This window comes from Schistocerca serialis, chromosome 6 (genome assembly GCF_023864345.2).
Source record: "Schistocerca serialis cubense isolate TAMUIC-IGC-003099 chromosome 6, iqSchSeri2.2, whole genome shotgun sequence".
Lineage (NCBI taxonomy): Eukaryota > Metazoa > Arthropoda > Insecta > Orthoptera > Acrididae > Schistocerca > Schistocerca serialis.
This window is the reverse complement of record NC_064643.1, coordinates 259,347,737-259,369,470: the sequence shown is the minus strand read 5'-3', so window position 1 is coordinate 259,369,470 and position 21,734 is coordinate 259,347,737.

Genomic DNA, 21,734 nt, shown 5'->3' with positions numbered 1-21,734 from the left:
GAAACGTTCCTTGGTCCCTTGTTTACATAATGGCATCTCTCGAAGTCTCTCCCGGGGCTGTTAAGTCAAGGAAGCGAGTAACACTACAATGCCACCTTAGTACACGGTCCAGCCACATGAATTTTACCACAGTCAGGTGACACCATTAGCAGCGGAGGCTATATAAAGAGTGTTAGGCAGGCGCGAAAAACAGTGCAGTGTTTGTCGTAATGCGGATACGTTGCGATTTTTCCGACTTCCAAAAGGGCACGATCGGCTTTCGGGCCAAGGGTCGAAGCATTTCCAAAACTGCTAAGCTTGTAAAATATTCTCATGTCGCCGTGGTTAAAGTATACCATGCAATGCAAAATGGCGCTGTCGGAAGTTGGTGCCGAGGCAGCTGTGGTGTGTCACGGGCCGTAGGTAACAGAGGTGAATGGTGGTGGCGCAGATGTGTACGGCCGAACAGGCGTGCAACTGTTGAGCAACTGACCACCCAGATGAACCAAAGGGCGATCATTGGCGATGAAGGCTAAAATTTGCACGCCAATACCGTAACTCCACGTCCTCTGTGTGGTGACAGGTGGCCTATACAGATCAATCACGTTTTTTGCTCCATCGGTCAGATGGCCGTTGACGTGTACGGCCTTGCAACAATCGTCGTGGGTTGGGTTGTTTGGGGGAAGAGACCAGATTGCGATGTCATCGGTCTTATCGCATTAGGGAAGGACGGGGAAGAAAGTCGGCCGTGCCCTTTCAAAGGAACCATCCCGGCATTTGCCTGGAGCGATTTACCCTTCATTTCCTTCACCGTCTCAGCCACATTGCCGTGGGACAAACCACTGAGTAACTAGCGTCTCATCCTAAACCGCTCTGTATCCGAGAGGAGATCGAAACTTTATCCGTTACCAACTGAGTAGCCTCTCTCTTGCTATATCCTTATTGTTTTCCTTTCGTCGAAAAGCAGTCTAATACTTCTACCACAACGTTAACACTGCCCATGCTTTCATCATGCCTAATTATTTGTTTTCTTATTCCGCCTTCTTGCTAACTTTACCCAGTTATTTCTTGCCGTTCTTCAGACCACTCAAATTCATCTCGAGATTTCATTCCTTAAATGCTGCCGCCGCACATTTCTGTGAGATGTCATTACTAACATTCTAAAGTGCACTCAATACTAATCTCCTGTTTATGTAGAAACAGTTTACTTAGCGTATCACAGTTTAGGTGGATTCCAGGAAGGTTACTCGGCTAAGGAAGATACCGGGTGACTCAAAAAGAAAGAACATATTTCTACTGTTTCTTATAGACAAAGTATAAAAGACAGAAACACATTGCATGTGTCGCTGGATAGAGGAAAGTTTAAAGTTTTGACACAACTTCACTGCTGTTTGTTTGTAGCAATGTGGTGAGTTACCACAAGAGAAATCATTTTGTATGTTGTAATTTACGCGAAGACAATCCATTGTTCAATTGCTAAGTGCATTCCGCCATCGACTCAGAAAGAAGTCGCCTCTGCGCAGATTTATTACTGGCAAAAATTTCTTGAAAGTTGGTCGGATACCCAAAGGGAAGAGCAGTGGTCGACCAAGCACGTCTGATGACAACGTCGAGCGCGTTCACACGGAGCCCTCGGAAGTCCACAAGATGGGCAGGCGAGGTGTAGCGTGTTCTGAACCGCCGCCTGCATATGAAGCCATACGACAAACAGTCACTGCAGCAATTAACGTTCCAACGACAATAACAGAAGGTACGACTTTTGCATTTCGGTTTTTCAGGATATGGCAGAGGACACTTTTTCCAAATGGCTCATCTTTTCGGACGAATCGACGTTTCATCTATCGCGTAAAAAAATAATCTGCCGTAATATAAGGTTCGGGGATCACAAAATCCTGGCGTCGTCGCCGAACATGAACGGGACTCGCCGAAACGAAATGTGTCTTCTGCCGTTTTTGTTCACAAAGTTTATGGACCTTTCTTTTTTTTCGGAGGACATTGTGACACAAATATCACACCTGAACATTCAGCAAAATTCATTGTTTCCTCAGCTTCATGAAGCTTCCAACAATTGCCTTTTCATGCATGACGGCGCGTCGGCTCAGTTTCTCGTTAAGGTGCGGCGTCTTCTAAACAACATCATTCCGCAACGTTGGGCTGGAGGAGGTTGCCCACAAGATCCTGTTCATTGCTTTTGGCCTTCGAGGTCACCAGATCTCACATGTTGCGATTTATTTCTGTATGAGTACATAAAGGACCACCTATGGCAGCTACTCTTGAAGATCTGAGAAATCGAATTGTTGAAGCTGTCGATTCAATAAACAGGGACCTGTTGATTCACGTGTGAAATGAAATGGACTACCGTTCCGATGTTTCTCGAACAATGTGTGGTGCTCATGTTGAGTGTATGGTATACCGTCTGTGCGAACAAAAAGCTTTGTACCTTCCTCTATCCAGTGACGTGCGCAATGTGTTTCTATCTTTCATAGCCCAGTTCTTTCTTTTTGTATCATCCTGTTTTTATACATTCACTCACCAAATTTAGCAACCCTTAAATGATAAAACATCGCCAGCTGGTATTTGTGAACATTCCAAAACGTTTGATTGTGTCGATTATGTTACTCTCTTACAAAAACTTAAGTTTTATGAAACTGATGGCTTTACACACAACTGGTTTGAATCAAACTTAACAAACGCAAGGAAAAAAGTTATGCTGAATAAGTCAAACAATGTTGGAAGGATATAAACTTTTGGGTGGGCGTACTGATGAAAATTTGAACTGCAAGAAGCATATAACTTCTCAAGCAGTTAAGTTCAGCTACTTTTGCTCCTCATTTAACTTCTAATCTTGTAAACAAACTAATCAACCTCCTAACACATTTTGCACATTTCCAATAAATAACATCTTGTAGAATAATTTTCTGGGATAACTCATCACTTAAAAAGGAAGTACTGATTACAGAAAAGCGAGCAGTAAGAATAATATGTGATGCTCAGCCCCGGTCGTCATGGAGATATCTCTTCGAGCACTTCGGCATTTTAACTTCGCCATCATGCTACAGATATTATCTAATGACATTGGTCGTAAATAATCCATGACAATCTGAAAAGAACAGAGATGTCCATACACGCAACATTAATGGAAACGGTGACCCTACCCACAACTAAATCTGGCAGTGGCTGAAAAAGGAGCTTAATACGCAGCAACAAAAGTTTTTGACCATTTCTTCAGTAACATAAAAAGTCTGGCAGGTAGCGAAACAAGTTTTAAGTCTAAACTAAAATCATTTCTCCTGGACTATTCCTGCCATTTCAGGCACAAATTTCTATTTAAAAACTGGTAGTCTGTTAAAAAATTAATTAATTAAGAAAATGCTAGTCTTTAGTAGTTGCATCAGTAGGACTAATTATAATAATGTAAGCGCATTCGTTCCATAAAGAAAATCATTCAAATGATCTATGGAACACCTAACTAAGCGACTAGCTAACTAAGTCTTCTAGAATCCACGTCAAGTGCCTTAACCATTGGAAGGCTGATGTCATGTCATGTTTATTATAAGATATCTCAAGAAAGTGTAATTCAAGTAACGAAGCTGGCCGCTTACACATCCGTTATGGTACTAATCATTAATAAATTCTCTCAAATCGGATGCCACAGCTACAAATTTATTAGAAGACAATATCATTTTGCCCCTTCGTTATACTCTATTTTCCCTCTATCAGCGAGATCCAAGATGTGGCCTTTTCAAGTCTTATTCCTATCTTCGTTATTTTACAAAGTCACCGAGTATATGTGTATACAGTGTACGTTTGTCATTTACATTTCTACTGCCAGACAAAAAAAGTGAAGCACCCAAAAAAGATGGTCGGATGTCCATGTAACTTTGTATACACGTACACATCAATGGCTGGTACGCAAATGATTAGAGCTGCAATTCTCTGTGACAGGTAGAACAGCATCCAGAGTGCTTTAGTGTTGTACGTGTTTATTGTTGTTATCAGGTCTGGTAGAGAATGTAATCGGCGTCAGTTGTTGACCGGTGACTGTGAAGGACACGGAGATGGCGTATAATCGTTTTTGAGCCAGCGTTATCAGAAACTGACAGCGTTTGAAAGGTACCTCGTTGTGGATCTCCATTTTCCGTCTGGTCGGATCGTGCAATATCCTGCTTTGTGGGGCATTTGGACGTCACACAGGCCCGATGTTCGGCTGCTTGGAAACTTGAGGGCAGACTTATTCGTCGTCAAGGTCTGACTACCTTAGTGTGCGCCAAGCGCATCGTAACCCCTTCACATCTGCGTTTGTCGTCCGAGAACAAGAAATACACTCCTGGAAATTGAAATAAGAACACCGTGAATTCATTGTCCCAGAAAGGGGAAACTTTATTGACACATTCCTGGGGTCAGATACATCACATGATCACACTGACACCACAGGCACATAGACACAGGCAACAGAGCATGCACAATGTCGGCACTAGTACAGTGTATATCCACCTTTCGCAGCAATGCAGGCTGCTATTCTCCCATGGAGACGATCGTAGAGATGCTGGATGTAGTCCTGTGGAACGGCTTGCCATGCCATTTCCACCTGGCGCCTCAGTTGGACCAGCGTTCGTGCTGGACGTGCAGACTGCGTGAGACGACGCTTCATCCAGTCCCAAACATGCTCAATGGGGGACAGATCCGGAGATCTTGCTGGCCAGGGTAGTTGACTTACACCTTCTAGAGCACGTTGGGTGGCACGGGATACACGCGGACGTGCATTGTCCTGTTGGAACAGCAAGTTCCCTTGCCGGTCTAGGAATGGTAGAACGATGGGTTCGATGACGGTTTTGATGTACCGTGCACTATTCAGTGTCCCCTCGACGATCACCAGTGGTGTACGGCCAGTGTAGGAGATCGCTCCCCACACCATGATGCCGGGTGTTGGCCCTGTGTGCCTCGGTCGTATGCAGTCCTGATTGTGGCGCTCACCTGCACGGCGCCAAACACGCATACGACCATCATTGGCACCAAGGCAGAAGCGACTCTCATCGCTGAAGACGACATGTCTCCATTCGACCCTCCATTCACGCCTGTCGCGACACCACTTGAGGCGGGCTGCACGATGTTGGGGCGTGAGCGGAAGACGGCCTAACGGTGTGCGGGACCGTAGCCCAGCTTCATGGAGACGGTTGCGAATGGTCCTCGCCGATACCCCAGGAGCAACAGTGTCCCTAATTTGCTGGGAAGTGGCGGTGCGGTCCCCTACGGCACTGCGTAGGATCCTACGGTCTTGGCGTGCATCCGTGCGTCGCTGCGGTCCGGTCCCAGGTCGACGGGCACGTGCACCTTCCGCCGACCACTGGCGACAACATCGATGTACTGTGGAGACCTCACGCCCCACGTGTTGAGTAATTCGGCGGTACGTCCACCCGGCCTCCCGCATGCCCACTATACGCCCTCGCTCAAAGTCCGTCAACTACACATACGGTTCACGTCCACGCTGCCGCGGCATGCTACCAGTGTTAAAGACTGCGATGGAGCTCCGTATGCCACGGCAAACTGGCTGACACTGACGGCGGCGGTGCACAAATGCTGCGCAGCTAGCGCCATTCGACGGCCAACACCGCGGTTCCTGGTGTGTCCGCTGTGCCGTGCGTGTGATCATTGCTTGTTCAGCCCTCTCGCAGTGTCCGGAGCAAGTATGGTGGGTCTGACACACCGGTGTCAATGTGTTCTTTTTTCCATTTCCAGGAGTGTAGACTCCTCGCAACATCCTGTGTCATCCAGCACCGTAGGTCGTAGACTAGCAACAGACGGACTAGGGAATTACTGTCCCATAAGTAGGCTGCCGGGAACACAACAACGCGAACGGCTGCTGGAATGGTGCCGTGACAAGAAAGCATGGACTGGTAATGATTGGCGTCTCATTGTGTTCACCAATGCATCTCACTTCGTGACCATCGTCGGCGAGTATGGCGACCACCTGAAGAGAGCTCCAATACTCACAGTATTTCGGAGAGGCACAGCGGCGTTACTCCCGGCTTCATGGTGTGGGGAGCCAGCGGCTATGACTTCAGGTTATGGCTGATAAGGAACTCTGAAGGCGCAACGGTACATCACTGATATCCTGCGTCCTCGAGTGTTTCTTCTTGTGAGACAGTGTCGTGGCGCCATTTTTCAAGAGGACAATGCCCCATGATGTTTCGGGACTGCAGCTGGATGAGGTTGACTTCTTGTCACGATTTTTCGGCTGCCAACCCTTTTGCTATCTTCAGGTGAGTGTTTTGGACTAGTGATTGCTAGTTTACGTGGCTAACTTTATACCAAAAACTGGATATCACAAGCGCGCATGTGGGATCACAAATACGCGCCATAGATGGAGCAGTATTCTAAGAGGATCCAAAACACGACAGAGGTCGCTGATGTAGCGGCTGCCTTTGCACATGCCTCTTCGCGCCAATTTTTCGTATAAAGTTAGCGATGTGCACTAACAATCTCCACTGATAACACTCTCCTGCAGATGGCTGGGTGCTTGTCAGCCGAAATATCGTGGCAAGAAGTTGACGTCATCCAGCTGCAGTCCCGAAACTTCATGGAACAGGACAATGCTCGTCAAGACATGGCACATGTCTCTATGAACCATTTGCGTGATTTTAACATACTCCCTTGGCCAACTAGGTACCCAGATCAGTCCCCGATAGAACGTGTGCGGTACCAGCTCCAACGTCAACTTCGTCCCATTACCAGTACCCCAGACATCAAGGACGACTTTATGTGACAGCCTACCTAACGGAGTCAGTGCATGCATCTTGGACGAGAATAACTTTCCGTACTCGTCAACCTTTTGAAAACTGCTCCCGTAGTAGTAATACGAGTTTTCTTTTCAATTGCACACGCCACTGTGGCAGTAATGTTATTCAAATGTTTGATGATTAAGGAACATTGTTGTCTTTGGAGTCTGGTACCCCAGTAGTTATGTAGATCACAGACGTACATTGAATTCACCTATAAAGGGAGTCTTTGTAAAATTACGAAGACGAGAGTAAATACATGAAAATGACAGATTGCCGAAATCTACTGAGGGTCTGAAAATAACTGTTTGTTATTATAACACAGGAAAGATGGAGATTGTTGGTTTTTTTTTTTTGTGACTCCTCTTTTGCCAACCTCTTCATCTCAGAGTAGAACATGCAACCTACCTCCTCAATTAACTGCTGTATGTATTCCAATCTTATTTTACTTTACAGTTTTTACCCTCTAAAAATCCCGCTAGTACCATGGAAGCTATTTTATGATGACTTAACAGATGTCCTATCATTCTCTCCCATCTTCTTGTCGGCTCTTGCTATCTTCGGATTTGTGTGGATGATGTTTTCCGAAAGTCTGATGGTATATCGCCTGTCTCCTAATTTTCACACACTAAGTAAATAGTCGTTTTGTTGCCATTTCCCTCAGTGATTTTAGAAATTCCAATGGAGTGTTACTTACCCATTTTGCTTTATCTGATTTTAAGTCGTCCACAACTCTTTTAAATTCTGATTCGCCGTATCTGTAGCCTCAGAACTTCAAACGTATCCGTTCAGTCGTTAGTACTTCCGTGTCCCACTTCTTTTGTCATTGATTATTCCTGACTAATCTCTTGAATTCCAGCCTACTCTACCCCCTATCAACTTGTGATCCGAGTCTATATCTACTCCTAGGTACGCCATACATTCCAGTATATGATTTCGGAATCTCTTGCCTGCCCTTGCGTAATGTAACTGGAATCTTCCCGTATCTCTCAGCCTTTTACAAATATACTTCCTCCTCTAATGTTTCGTGAACAAAGTATTCTCTATTACTAGCTGAAACTTACTGCAGAAGTCAGTTAGTGTTTCTTCTCTCTCATTCCTTCTATCAATCTCATATTCTATGGTAACACTTTCTTTTAGTCTTTCCCCTAGAGCCGGATTCCAGTCCCCAATGGGTGTTAGATTTTCATCCACCTTCATGTACTGAATTACTCGTTCAATATCTTCATATACATTGTGTATCTCTTCAACTTCTGCTTGCGACGTTGGCCTGTTTACCTGAACTATGGTTGTAATTGTTGGTTTTCTGTCGATTCTGATGAGAACAACCCCACCACTGAACTGTTAATAGTAAGTAACTCTCTACCCTACCTTCCTACTGACACCATATCCTACTCCCGTTGTATCTATTTCTGCTGTTGTTGATATTACCCTATATTCGTCTGACCAGAAATCCTTATCTTCTTTCCACTGCACTTCACTGGCACCCACTATATCTAGATTGAGCTTAGCATCTCCTTTTTCAGATTTTCTCTCTGTTTCAGACTTTACTAGCCTGTAAAGTAATGGCGAAAATATTCTTGGACTCTGATGTTCTCCCTCGTGGTGCAACGATCAACTGTGAAGTATTTTGTGCTGCCCTCAAGAAATAGAAGAAACGACTTCAACATGGCGACAAAAACAAAAACGAACTTCTCCTTCTCCATGACGACGCAAGGCCTCACAAAAGTCTCGTACCCGAGTGGAGCTCCCAAAACTTCATTAGACTGTTCTTCTTCATCCAACCTACAGCCCGGATCTGGCATCTTCCGACTTCCATCTGTTTGGCCCAATGAAAGATGCCCTCCGCAGGAAAAAGTACGTGAATGATGGGGAGGTTATTGACGCAGCAAGATGTTGGTTCCGGCGTCGACTATTGGAGTGGTACCATGCGAACATACAGGCCCTCCCAGTAAGGTGGCGTAAGACAGTCGCGTTGAGCAGAGATTATGATGAAAATTGTGTTTTTTAGCCAAAAGAGTTGAGGGGCATGAAAGGGAAGCAGTGGTTGGGAAGGGAGTGAGACAGGGTTGTAGTCTCTCCCCGATGTTATACAATCTGCATATTGAACAAGCAGTAAAGAAAACAAAAGAAAAATTCGGAGTAGGCATTAAAATCCATGGAGAAGAAATAAAAACTTTGAGGTTCGCCGATGACATTGTAATTCTGTCAGAGACTGCAAAGGACTTGGAAGAGCTGCTGAACGGAATGGACAGTGTTTTCAAAGGAGGATATAAGATGAACATCAACAAAAGTAAAACGAGGATAATGGAATGTAGTTGAATTAAGTCGGGTGATGCTGAGGGAATTAGGTTAGGAAATGAGACACTTAAAGTAGTAAAGGAGTTTTGCTATTTGGGGAGCAAAATAACTGATGATGGTCGAAGTAGAGAGGATATAAAATGTAGACTGGTAATGGCAAGGAAAGCGTTTCTGAATAAGAGAAATTTGTTAACATCGAGTATAGATTTAAGTGTCAGGAAGTCGTTTCTGAAAGTAGTTGTATGGAGTGTAGCCCTGTATGGAAGTGAAACGTGGACAATAAATAGTTTGGACAAGAAGAGAATAGAAGCTTTCGAAATGTGGTGCTACAGAAGAATGCTGAAGATTGGATGGGTAGATCACATAACTAATGAGGAGGTATTGAATAGAATTGGGGAGAAGAGGAGTTTGTGGCACAACTTGACAAGAAGAAGGGACCGGTTGGTAGGGCATGTTGTGAGGCATCAAGGGGTCACAAATGTAGCATTGGAGGGCAGCGTGGAGGGTAAAAATCGTAGAGGGAGACCAAGAGATGGATACACTAAGTAGATTCAGAAGCATGTACGTTGCAGTAAGTACTGGGAGATGAAGAAGCTTGCACAGGATAGAGTAGCATGCAGAGCTGCATCAAACCAGTCGCAGGACTGAAGACCACGACAACAACAACAACAGCGAAAAGAACGGGGAATAATATGGTGTATTGGAATCCTGAAGAAAACTAACCGGCATTCAGAAAAAAAAGTGTTGCATTACTTATGGACGTCACTGTCAATCGTGGCACGGCTGATTTCGTGATCAGCCGGTATTACGCACTGAGGAGCGGCGTTCACTTCGAAATGAGGAGACTCGTCCAGTGAGGGAATATCGACGGTGAGGAGGCCAACCGGAACGCGACCGGGCTCGGGTGTATCTCCGCGCCTGGCAAGGCGCAGCAGCGACGCTGCGCTGAGCACAAGAAAGGCGAATTAGGCGTCGCGCGGCGGCCCTTTATTGTCCACAAATGGCAAGTGATGAATTGTTTAAACTCGCTGCCTGTCGCTGTTGGCAAACAAGCGGGGTGGTGCCGGCCGGCTCGAGAGCGGGGGAGAGGCCTTTATTAACTTCTGGGCTGCGCGCGGGAACGCCGGGCCCTTGAGAGTGCGCCGGGGGGGAGGCAAAGAGGCAGCCAGCAGAGATCGGCTCACGGCGTACAGCGGCCGCCGCGTCGCACTGCTCAGCTCCCACACACACCACCGCAGGTGACGCTGCACGTGCAGATCTCAGATCTCTGAACGCGACTCGCAACTTGCCGATTACGTTCCTTTTACTTTTGTTTTGCGGCCGTACCAATCTACAGCCCTTTGTGTTGCCTGCTGGTTCCTGTAGCCCTCAATAGGAGAAGGAGGTCCGCACAGCGGATGCCGTGCACTCCCACTCAGCGCTGCAACAAAGAGCGTTGTGTCCAACACGGGCAGAGCTGTTGTACCTCGGCGGCTGCGCTTGTGAAAGTGGCGTTGATGGCGGTAGCGCACTATCAGGGATCATTTATATCCGACCTGTTAACACCGTTCGTAACTGGTTCTGTTCATTAACTCTGGTACCATTCCCTTTTGTGTCGAGTCTTTTTACTTCTAGCTCGCATTGGAATGGAACACTGAACCCAATTAATGGAACAACCAACACTCTTATTCCTTGCCTTTCATAGTGGTACTATTCTACGATTCACACTCGTAAATCCTTGCGGATAAAGCCTTGAAATCTTTTAGCAGCAACAACAAGTAGAAGATCGTTTTACATTCTAAATCTGTCCCTCACAGATATTGTCTACCACACTCTTCTCATTTTACCTTACACCTGTCCTTACATTTCTACGAGGGCAGTTCAATAAGTAATGCAACACATTTTTTTTTCTGAAACAGGGGTTGTTTTATTCAGCATTGAAATACACCAGGTTATTCCCCAATCTTTTAGCTACACAACACTATTTTGAAAACGTAATCTCCATTCAATGCTACGGCCTTACGCCACCTTGAAATGAGGGCCTGTATGCCTGCACGGTACCATTCCACTGGTCGATGTCGGAGCCAACGTCGTACTGCATCAATAACTTCGTCATCATCCGCGTAGTGCCTCCCACGGATTGCGTCCTTCATTGGGCCAAACATATGGAAATCCGACGGTGCGAGATCGGGGCTGTAGGCTGCATGAGGGAGAACAGTCCACTGAAGTTTTGTGAGCTCCTCTCGGGTGCGAAGACTTGTGTGAGGTCTTGCGTTGTCATGAAGAAGGAGAAGTTCGTTCAGATTTTTGTGCCTACGAACACGCTGAAGTCATTTCTTCAATTTCTGAAGAGTAGCACAATACACTTCAGAGTTGATCGTTTGACCATGGGGAAGGACATCGAACAGAATAACCCCTTCAGCGTCCCAGAAGACTGTAACCATGACTTTATCGGCTGAGGGTATGGCTTTAAACTTTTTCTTGGTAGGGGAGTGGGTGTGGCGCCACTCCATTGATTGCCGTTTTGTTTCAGGTTCGAAGTGATGAACCCATGTTTCATCGCCTGTAACAATCTTTGACAAGAAATTGTCACCCTCAGCCACATGGCGAGCAAGCAATTCCGCACAGATGGTTCTCCTTTGCTCTTTATGGTGTTCGGTTAGACAACGAGGGACCCAGCGGGAACAAACCTTTGAATATCCCAACTGGTGAACAATTGTGACAGCACTACCAACAGAGATGTCAAGTTGAGCACTGAGTTGTTTGATGGTGATCTGTCGATCATCTCGAACGAGTGTGTTCGCACGCTCCGCCATTGCAGGAGTCACAGCTGTGCACGGCCGGCCCGCACGCGGGAGATCAGACAGTCTTGCTTGACCTTGCGGCGATGATGACACACGCTTTGCCCAACGACTCACCGTGCTTTTGTCCACTGCCAGATCACCGTAGACATTCTACAAGCGCCTATGAATATCTGAGATGCCCTGGTTTTCCGCCAAAAGAAACTCGATCACTGCCCGTTGTTTGCAACGCACATCCGTTACAGACGCCATTTTAACAGCTCCGTACAGCGCTGCCGCCTGTCGGAATTCAATGAAACTATACGAGACGAAGCGGGAATGTTTGAAAATATTCCACAAGAAATTTCCGGTTTTTTCAACCAAAATTGGCCGAGAAAAAAAATGTGTTGCATTACTTATTGAACTGCCCTCGTACATTACTTAGCTCAGACACTCTTGGAATAGAGAAGATGGTGATTTGATGTGATTTTCGTGAAACAGGCACACTATACATATACGCCACTCCATTCTATCGCTAACAGCCTACTATACAGGGTGAAGAATAATTCGTGCATTCGGACTTCGCAGCGTTATTTCTCACATACAAGCAATACAAAAATTCCTGTCACAAAATTTCGTCCTGGGCGTTAAGGATTGGCAATCTAGCAACACTGTAGTCACGTTTATGGTAACTTCCTCTGTCAGCATCAGCAGAGTGGGGGGGGGGGGGGGGGGAGGGGCTTCTGCTATGCAATTGGTGCTGTGGATAACGTTTTGGGTTAACATGTAGGAGGTCAAGGGTTCGATTCTTGGTCGAGGCGTATTTGTTTTTATTTGCTAAACCTATCTGCTTGGTATATTATCTGGTGTCTTAATCGTCATACAGCGATTACAGTGGGTCTTCTTCAAAACATTTGCACTTACGTACTACGAACACAGAAATGCAAGTACAATCGTTCTCACTGATCAGCTATTAAAGAAGCCTCCTGCACATCGTGGACGCGAAATATTTCAAACCATTGTATCAACTGGATTCCAAACCTGTTTTCTGCTTACACCCCTCCATTGGTCCCATTGATTAGTACCAACTATTATTCTTGTCACGTTCAGATCCATTATCTTTTATGGCCTTACGTCACCAGTAGGGCTAGCAACGTGCTTTGTAAATAATTTACAAATATATACTATGTAAACGTCGGATACATGTGGCTTAAGAAACGTCGTACGCTACAGTATTATATGACAGAATGAAACTGGAAAATTAAAAAAAAAAAAAAAAAAAAAAAAAAAAACAACGTATCCACTGCACCAACTGCACAGCACTACTACTGAATCCTGACAGAGTACTAAATCCTGACGGAGTACTAACCGTAGATGACAGGTTGCCAGAGTGCTAGTTTTTAACGTCCATTTACTGTAGGAGATAAGCGCAGGACGAAATTTTGTTACAGACATTTTTGTATTGCTAGTATGTGAGGAATCGCGCTGCGAATCCGAGTGCGCGAATTTTCGTTCACTTTGTATATTCATCCCAAGATCCGTAGTACTTTTCTCCAAGTTCCGAAAGCATCTCGTTACATGCTAGCACTGGACAGAAAGGAGATACAGACATCTCAATGCTAAAAATTCCGTATTACTTTAGTGGGACATATGCATCCCATCAACCACGAGTGGATTCGATCCGGAGCCGGCGCGCCTCCCGAAGTCCCGTAAGCAGCGCGCCAACGCGTTCGGCTCTGCGGGCGCTATCTATTGTATTTAAGTAATTAGTTCCAAAACAGTTAGCATATAAACCCAATTTAACCTTCAGCGAATCAGGACTGCAAGACTCGAATCGTTTGCTACACTTCCAGTTCACGCAGGCTCCGTTAAGGACATCGTTTTTCATCTGTTTCTTTTCTCCTGTAGTTTATTTTTCCTGTCAGCCACCTCTTTTTTTAAATCGTTTTAAAAATTAAAATATTTTACGTAAGTTTCACTTTCCAGACTAATTTTATATTCAGTTACTTTTAGGGTTCCTTGCCTCAATCTGCAAACACGGGGCCCGCATCTCGTGGTCGTGCGGTAGCGTTCTCGCTTCCCACGCCCGGGTTCCCGGGTTCGATTCCCGGCGGGGTCAGGGATTTTCTCTGCCTCGTGATGGCTGGGTGTTGTGTGCTGTCCTTAGGTTAGTTAGGTTTAAGTAGTTCTAAGTTCTAGGGGACTGATGACCATAGATGTTAAGTCCCATAGTGCTCAGAGCCATTTTGCAAACACGGGACCCCTGTAGAATAATTTTGTTGTTCTCCTCTCCGTCTGCTTCTCAGTCCGACTGTTAAGAATACTTTCTCTGAGGAAGAGATTGACGTATCTACTTCCAGTTTATATTACTATTAAGACCTATGCCACTTGTGCGTGGAAAAGTCTTAAGCTTCTAACCCATCTCAATCAAAAGATACAGCCATTTATGTTACATATACTATGTGATCAAAAGTATCCAGACACCCCCAAAACATACGTTGCTCATATTAGGTGCATTGTGCTGCCACCTACTGCCAGGTATTCGATATCAGCGATCTCAGTAGTCATTAGACATCGTGAGAGAGCAGAATGGGGCCCTCCACGGAACTCACGGACTTCGATCGTGGCCAGGTGATTGGGTGTTACTTGTGTCATACGTCTGGACGCGGGATTGCCACACTCCTAAGCATCCCTAGGTCCACTGTTTCCGATGTGATAGTGAAGTGGAAACGTGGAGGGACGCGTACAGTACAAACGCGTACAGGCCGACCTCTTCTGTTGACTGACAGAGACCGCCGACAGTTGAAAAGGGTCATGGTGTGTAATAGCCAGACATCAATCCAGACCATCACACAGGGATTCCAAACTGTATCAAGATCCACTGCAAGTACTATGACAGCTAGGCGGGAGATGAGAAAACTTGGATTTCATGGTCGAGCGGCTGTTCATAAGCCACACATCACGCCGGTAAATACCAAACGACGCCTCGCTTGGTGTAAGGAACGTGAATATTTGACGATTGAAAGTAGAAAAATGTTGTGTGGAGTGGCGAATCACGGTATACAATGTGGCGATCCGATGGCAGGGTGTGGGCATGGCGAATACCCGGTGAACGTCATCTGCCAGCGTGTGTAGTGCCAGCAGTAAAATTCGGAGGCAGTGGTGTTATGGTGTGGTCGTGTTTATCATGGAGGGGGCTTGCAACCCTTGTTGTTTTGCGTGGCACTATCACAGCACAGGCCTACATTGCCGTTTTAAGCATCTTCTTGTTTCCCTCTGTTGAAGAGCAACTCGGGATGGCGATTGCATCTTTCAACACGATGGAGCACCCGTTCATAATTCACGGCCTGTGGCGGAGTGGTTACATGACAATAACATCCCTGTGGTGGACTAGCCTGCACAGAGTCCTGACCTGAATCCTATAGAACACCTTTCGGATGTTTTGGAATGTCGACTTCGTGCCAGGCCTCACCGACCGACATCAGTACCTCTCCTCAGTGCAGCACTCCGTGAAGAATGGGCTGCCATTCCCCAAGAAACCGAGCACCTCATTGAACGTATGCCTGCGAGAGTGGATCTGTCATCGAGGCTAAGGGTGGGCCAACACCGTATTGAATTCCAACGTTACCGATGGAGGGCGCCACGAACTTCTAAGTAATTTTCAGCCAGGTGTCTGGATACTTTTGATCACATAGTGTATTTTGATACTGGAAAACTCACTCAACACCTATAGGGTGCTTCCCATCGACTTAGAATCATGAGAGTTGGCAAGGAGTAAGGTGTCACACCAAAAGTAAACAACCAAAAGATTGTTAATTTCTAATTATATAACACGTCGAAATATGTTTTGTCGTTCTTCAACCGTCTGCCTGTTTGTGTGTTTCTCTATTAAGACCCTTTTCCTGTGGAACATGTTGCCGTATCAAGTTTACACTTACGTCACATACGATACGGTTCCTTCGTGGTGTAAAAAAATTCATGCTTCTAAGTCAATGGAATCAAAATATTCGGTCATTTTGTCACATATTTTGACACTCGCAAACTCACTCATTAAAAACTAGAGGATACTTCCCGTTGACATAGAATCATGAAATTCGGCAAGAGGTAGCGTTTCACAGTACAAGTGAAATAAAAGAAATTGGAACTTGTTACATTGTAATTACGTCACACAAAAATATCTTTTGCCATTTGAACATACATTTTATTCATCATCCGTCAGAAGCATGGTAGACGAACATTATTGCAAGTAAATATAAAATTTAAGATGTAGTCACGTTTTAGTAAGTAAATAAGAAATTTTTTTATTAAATCTTCTCTCTCTACATGTATAAACTTAAGTCCTCGCTTATTTTGTATGTCTGAGCTAGACTGAGGAACTACTGTATATATTCTGATACTGCCTTGGAATTCCTGGTGTCAATACCTTGCCAGCATCGGTATCGATAATAGGCAAAAATCATTGAGATTCTCGTTCGCAGGATGGATGAACTGTATATATACATAATAAGGTTAGAAAGGAACCCTCAGTGTGCGATTTATACACCCAAACCAATACTGTAAACTGCATCGTTATCTAAAATTGTAGTCAAAAGAGGGAACATAGCGAAAACAGTTGATAAACGTAGAAAAGGAAAATTGGTACGCCTCCTCGCGGCTTTGGACGGGAAACACGAGAGCAGCCGGAAGCTACCAGAACTTGCGCCTGCTCACGATGGCCAAGTGACCAATAACATCTACGCTAATCATATTATAACGAACTAGTTGTAATAAAAGAAGTACCAGCCATATAACCACAGGCGGCTGGTCACTGTATGGTAATAAAATAAACACTCGGGTGGAACGATTTAGCCATACTGTAATGTTACTAAACCAGTTGAGGCAGTAATAAAACGCTGCTCTTCCTTTGCACCTGCATTTATAGGAGACGTATTGAAGCCGGTAGCGTAATATCTGCGACCATTTACATCCAAGCTTTTACCATCATTCTTAACTAGTTCCATTCATTTACGCTGATACGACTTCCTTTTGTCTATTGTTCCGAGCCTTTGCGCTCCTGCTTCTCAGTGCAATGGAACACTGAACCCACTTTACTACTTTAACTATTCACGCTCGTATCTCGTTGTAGATACGGCAATAAAATCTTTCAGCACCCCCACCGAGTTGTAAGATCGTTTTTCATTTTAAATCAGTCTGTCGCATGCTTTCTCTAACTACGACACTTTCCTATTTTATCTTTCATTCCTCCTTTTGTGAACAGTATTTCCTTTTTTCAGCACACAATTGTACATTTCCTCTTGCCACTGCAGCTTCCCTGTCCATGTTTTGCACTACACAGCATGTATAATGTTTAAGGCAGTGCTCCCGAAAGTAACGTGGCACCACCACAGAAGCGTATCCTCGTCGCTGCCAGTGGGCGAATACCTCCCGTTGTTCCGAAAGGGTGGCGCCTCGCTTTGTGGTCGCCTACAGACCTGCATACTTCGCAATGCCATAACTTTTTCTTCTAAGAGGCAAATCAAGGAAGCAAAAATCTTATTAAAAACTGTGCTTGAAAGGGCTTCAGGAACCTCTCTGTTGTGTCTAGACAAGACAGCCTAGACACAAGGAGAGGAAGCCGAAAGGCACGCGCTTAAACTCACGCAGGCTGGCGTGAGGTCTGAAACAGGATATGTAATGAATGCTATAAAGAAAAGTACGTAGCTTCTGGAATACTTAACTTTAATCCGCATTTGTAGAACATCGCTCTTGATGATACATTAATAGAATCTCAATATCAATTGGATACGGCGCCTTGCTAGATCGTAGCAAATGTAGCTGAAGGCTATGCTAATTATCGTCTCGGCAAATGAGAGCGTAGTTGTCAGTGAACCATTACTATGAACGTCGGCTGTACAACTGGGGCGAGTGCCAGGACGTCTCTCTAGACCTGCCGTGTGGTGGCGCTCGGTCTGCAATTACTGACAGTGGCGACACGCGGGTCCGGCGTATACTAATGGACCGCGGCCGATTTAAAGGCTACCACCTAGCAAGTGTGGTGTCTGGCGGTGACACCACACTCTAGTTATTCTAATCGGTCAATACAGAGAATAATGAAGGAGGGGGAAATATTAGTTATAAGTGCTTTTCAATACTTCAGTGTTTCGGAAAGATGTGGAAGAAGGAGAAGAGAATTTTATTATTAGATAATACTGCCAAACACATTATCCGGGACATGACACATAATTCCCATCCGAAGCAAATTCTTTATTTTACATTATCAGGACTATAGTAACAGACGTTGCCGCTGTACTACATTTTTACCCACTTTCTGTTTTATCAGGTTTTCTTGAGGCGGTGCATGGTCGATCTTGTTGTACTTTCGTTGATCTTTACTTATGCGAGTATTTATTTTTCGCTTCTATAGTGAGGAACTACCGTCTATCAATTTTTACAATTGTCAATTTATTGGTCGTAATGACATGACCTGTTACTATGATCGTCTGCAGACTCGCTTTCTAGAGCTTACAAGTTAAGCAAAATATACAGTGGTTGGATGAAAATATGGTAACCCCCAGAGAAATGCATGCTTGAACACAAATGCAGATACTAGCCAAGTCTGCAGGCTGTGCTATTATACAGGGTGGTCCATTGATCGTGACCGGGCCAAATATCTCACGAAATAAGCATCAAACGAAAAAACTACATAGAACGAAACTTGTCTAGCTTGAACGGTGAAAGCAGATGGCGCTATGGTTGGCCCGCTAGATGGCGCTGCCATAGGTCGAACGGATATCAACTGCGTTTTTTTAAATACGAACCCCCATTCTTTATTATATATTCGTGTAGTACGTAAAGAAATATGAATGTTTTAGTTGGACCACTTTTTTCGCTTTCCGATAGATGGCGCTGTAGTAGTCACAAACATATGGCTCACGATTTCAGACGAACAGTTGGTAACAAGTAGATTTTTTAAAATTAAAATACAGAACGGAGGTACGTTTGAACATTTTATTTCGATTGTTCCAATGTGATACATGTACCTTTGGGAACTTATCATATCTGAGAACGCATGCTGTTACAGCGTGATTACCTGTAAATACTACAGTAATGCAATAAATGCTCAAAATGATGTCCGTCAACCTCAATGCATTTGGTAATACGTGTAACGACATTCCTCTCAACAGCGAATAGTTCACCTTCCGTAATGTTCGCACATGCATTGACAATACGCTGACGCATGTTGTCAGGCGTTGTGGGTGGATCACGATAGCAAATATCCTTCAACTTTCCCCACAGAAAGAAATCCGGGGACGTCAGATCCGGTGAACGTGTTGACCATGGTATAGTGCTTCGACGACCAATCCACCTGTCACGAAATACACTATTCAATACCGCTTCAACCGCACGCGAGCTATGTGCCGGACATCCATCGTGTTGGAAGTACATCGCCATTCTGTCATGCAGTGAAACATCTTGTATTAACATCGGTAGAACATCACGTAGGAAATCAGCATACATTGCACCATTTAGATTGCCATCGATAAAATGGGGGCCAATTATCCTTCCTCCGATAATGCCGAATCATACATTAACCCGCCAAGGTCGCTGATGTTCCACTTGTCGCAGCCGTCTTGGATTTTCCGTTGCCCAATAGTGCATGTTATGCCGGTTTACGTTACCGCTGTTGGTGAATGACGCTTTGTCGCTAAATAGAACGCGTGCAAAAAAAAATGTCCCGTAATTTGTCTTGTGCCCAGTGGCAGAACTGTACACGACTTTCAAAGTCGTCGCCATGCAATTCCTGGTGCATAGAAATATGGTACGGGTGCAATCGATGTTGATGTAGCTTTCTCAACATCGACGTTTTTGGGATTCCCGATTCTCGCGCAATTTGTCTGCTACTGATGTGTGGATTAGCCGCGACAGCAGCTAAAACACCTACTTGGCCATCATCATTTGTTGCAGGTCGTGGTTGACGTTTCACATGTGGCTGAACACTTCCTGTATCCTTAAATAACGTAACTACCCGGCGAATGGTCCGGACACTTGGATGATATCGTCCAGGATACCGAGCAGCATACATAGCACATGCCCGTTGTGCATTTTGATCACAATAGCCATGCATCAATACGATATCGACCTTTTCCGCAATTGGTAAACGGTCCAATTTAAGACGGGTAATGTATCACGAAGCAAATACCGTCCGCACTGGTGGAATGTTACGTGATACCACGCACTTATACATTTGTGACTATTACAGCGCCATCTATCACAAAGTGAAAAAGGTGGTCCAACTAAAATATTCATATTTATTTATGTACTACACGAATATGGAATAAAAATTGGGGTTCCTATTTTAAAAAAACGCAGTTGATACCCATTTGACCTATGGCAGCGCCATCTAGCGGGCCAACCATAGCGGCATCTGGTTTCCCCCTTCAAGCTAGACGAGTTTCGTTCTTTGTAGTTTATTTCGTTTGATGCTTATTTCGTGAGATATTTGGCCTGGTCACTATCAATGGACCACACGAATGGCACCAGTGCTACGTCCTCAATACCTTGCAAGTTACAGTCGTGGTCAGAAAAATATTACGCATAGTTGTGAGTGGATTACGTCGGAACTAATTCACTTCAAACGTGCACAAATTGTTCGTGCTTCAAAGGAGGCTGCTTCCGTAACCAAGGGAGCTGAAGTGCTTGGTGTTTCAAGAGGACCGTATCGAAGATTTATATCGCTTACAAGGAAGGCGGAAGAAACATCATCCGCTAAGTCAGAACGCGGACGAAAATGTGTGTTGTGTGATCGTGACATGACCACTGAAGAGGACTGTGACGAAAAATGAGAGGACGATAACTGCGAAAGTCATTGGAGGATTGAATGTCGCACACACGAGCGCTGTTTGGACCAAAGCAACACAAAGGGAGCTTCTTAAGCAACAAATAGCATTGATAGCAGGAATTCCAAAACCACTCGTCAGTTTTGCAAATGCCCGTAACAAGAAAAAAGTGGCGCCGAAGTCATACGATCTGTATTATTGAGGCATTTCAGACGTTAGTACGGAAATCTGCAAGACAGTGTCCATTGAGCCATGTCTTAATGATAATTTTGTAGAATTCATGTTACATTTATTCTTTACGTAAAGTTTCATGTCAATATATTATCATAAACTTTACGTATTGGAATTTTGAGAAACTTCGAGAACGTAAACCTGTATTTGGGACGATGATTTTCTTTCTCGTGATCATCCCAAAGGTATGCCAGATACTGTTACGTTGTGCGTCAATTTAAGTTCCAAAATTATATCAGTTGAGTATGTCGAACACCCACATTGTTGCGTGTCGCTTTCTTTGGGAAAAGGTTCGCTTTCAGTTATCATGGCGTTAGCAACCTGTATATTGCTTAAGTCCGTTCTATTGATCAGTAGAGTCATATTCCTTGTTGTGTCCCATATCGCGATGAGTCTTGGTTCACACTCTTTCGAACTTGTGGATTAGTTCACGTCCCATGAGTTAAACATAGCATGGTTTCGGTAATGATTTGGGCAGCCACATCGTGGTATTCCATGACAACCATGGGTTCTCTGGAAGGTCGTATTTCTGCCAAGTATTATGTGACCATTTTAGATTATCATGTGTACCCCATGGCACAATGATTGTTCGCGCATTGGTGATGCTGTATTCCAAGACAGATTGCATCGCCCAGGATTGGCTTTGTGAGTGTGCATCTCTGCTAGCCTCCACGGTCATATCTCAGTATTGTTGATCCTCTGTGGTCTACTTTGGGGAGAAAGGTCCGTGATCGCTATCTACCTCCCTCACTATTACCTGAACTTGCCACTATTTTGCTGGAAGAGTGCTGCAAGATTCTCTTGAAAATGACACAGGGTCTGTATTGGTATACTCTGACATTATTAGAAGTTGTATCGAATACCAACTGTTT